The sequence below is a fragment of the Quercus lobata genome, chromosome 3 (assembly GCF_001633185.2).
Source record: "Quercus lobata isolate SW786 chromosome 3, ValleyOak3.0 Primary Assembly, whole genome shotgun sequence".
Taxonomy (NCBI): domain Eukaryota; kingdom Viridiplantae; phylum Streptophyta; class Magnoliopsida; order Fagales; family Fagaceae; genus Quercus; species Quercus lobata.
In genome coordinates, this window is record NC_044906.1 from 39,089,567 (window position 1) to 39,092,042 (window position 2,476).

Consider the following 2,476-nt stretch of genomic DNA (forward strand, 5'->3'; position numbering starts at 1 on the left):
CGCAGCATGACACATGGCAAGAATCAAGATTAACTGTCAAGATCAATTTTTAAAAAGGAAAATACTTCCTCACACAACACATGTACACTCATCTATCAAATCAAAGACATTGATTCACTCAATCCTGGAATCCAAAGGTTATTACTTTTTGCTTGTAAGCACATCATCACCTTGCATGAAGTAGGCTTTGTAACTTATGAGGCATTGTAATTTTCTTTTTTGTTATTAATAAAGCATCTTTAATTTCCTTGTTCTCATTGTTAACTTGTGCATTATACAAAAAAGTCCAATTAAGTTAGGCCATACTAAACCCATTTCTCTTTGTGTAAAGCACCCATTCCTCTTTGTGCGAAGTTAGTTTCCTACTATGAGGTGTTGAATCACTTTGAGAGAACTAAAAAATGATTTTCAATCAAAAATATTGGTGACAATAGTGGGAGTACATGCCAATAACAGCGTGTAGAATGAGAAATACTCATAATAATAACACAAGTTCTAGTTTTCAACATAATCAAGAACGACGAAAATGTCATCATCCTGTAATAGGATAGGGTGAAGGGATTGATGCAAGGTTTCAACAAGTGTTGGAAGCAATGATGGATAAGTTCCATACAACTGCCAAACTAGATTCCTTTCCGGATCAAAACATGAATAAATTTGCTAAAATTATTGACAATTTAAATAATGCAAGATATCTAGGGCAAACTTTTAGAGGAAATAATGGCCTAGTGGCCAATAATATACCCAGGGGCATGAAGTATCCACTAGGATCCTCCTGAATGGCCTGTTTGGATTGAGGGAAGAGAAAGGAGGAGTAAAGTAGAATTTGTTGAAAATTAGCCTATTTTTGGACCTTTACTCCTCCTCAATCCAAATAGACCATAAAGAAATTTTAGTGAAGTTCCTCATGTGGAAGTACCACAATGAGTGGAAGGTTATCCTCCATGTATGGAAGAAAAGTTTCAAACCATTTCTCTTGAATTGAATTAGGAATATAAATGATTGATCTAGCTAGATTAAGGAATAAAGTAGATGAATTTGTAGACCAGTTCATCATGCAGTTTAAAAGGGCTCGCATGCAATGTCAAACTACTCTACCAAAAACAGAGAATGTCAGGCTTGCAGTGGATTAGAAGCCAAACTAATTAAGTTAATTGGTAGGCTGAAGGTGAAAGAGGTTAGAAAATTAAAGAAAAGAAGATTAGGATGAGAGAGAGAGAGAGAGGGAGGGAGGTGAAAAAAAAAAAGTAGATGATGGGTCGAAAGGAAAAGTAAAGGTAAGATAAGGAATAATAAAAAGAAAGAGGCATAAAAGAAGAAGAAATGTTAGAAAAAATATGATAGTAAGGGGGAAATAATAATAGCCAAAAACTAGAGAGAAAGGTTTGGAAAAAGGTACTTAACGTGGCACAATGAGAGATTAATTTTGTTCACACAATGCTTAATTTTTGCAGAAAAAAAAAAAAAAAATTAAGGAAAAAAAGGGGAGGGGTGGGGGGTGGGGGGAGGAAGCTTAGCAAAATAATTACAAATCAAGGTATAAATCCAATCAAGTTTATGAAGGTTTGACATTGTTAATAAGCTCAAAAGCGAAATTTGGTTTTTGAATTAACATGGGTCACCTCCCCAAATCTCACTCTCCTAATGGTATAATTATATAATTGAGTGTTTAATTATCGGGAGACATTTCTTATTTAATGCAAAATCATGAATCTTATTTTCGTTTTCTTTAAAGCTACAATGAAACAAACAAAATCGTTAGGGAACATAAATTGTTCATCATAGACTAAAAAACTGTTTATTTTAATGTCTGAGAGAGAGAGAGAGAGATGACAATTCCATTAACAATTAATGTATCTATCACCATCTATAAAATGGAGGCAAAAATTCAGAGAGAGAGAGAGAGAGAGAGAGAGAGAAACCCACCTACTGTTGATTTGATTTCCGTGACTCCTGTTAATGCCTAACAGATCCAAAATATTGAAAGATGCGTACTGATTCAGCGTGGGATAGTTTAATGTGCAAGTAGAAATGTAACCAAAAACCACTTGACATTTCTATATATATGTCAATGGATATTGGTGAGTGAGGCATAGTTAAAGCCTTTTCAGGTTAGGTTGGATACTAGTAATACTATTACAAGGTCATCTTCGCTTTTATGATCATATCCATTACACGACAGAATTACACAAGGGATTGTTTAATCTTTGTTCTAATTATTTAAAGAGAACGTACACCAACTTGTTCTAATTAGCACTAACCCAACCAATCTTGCTAGCCGATTAATTTCTCTTTTTTGGACTAAGCTGTTACCGACTTGATCTTAAAATTTATATACTGAATTGAGCTGATATTTCATGAAAAAGTGAATACCGTGTTTTATATGTATTCTTTTCATTTCTTTCTCAATAATTCAGAACCATATGAGAGATCCCTTTGGGGCCACTCATGCATTAAAAAACTAGTCATGTGAAAG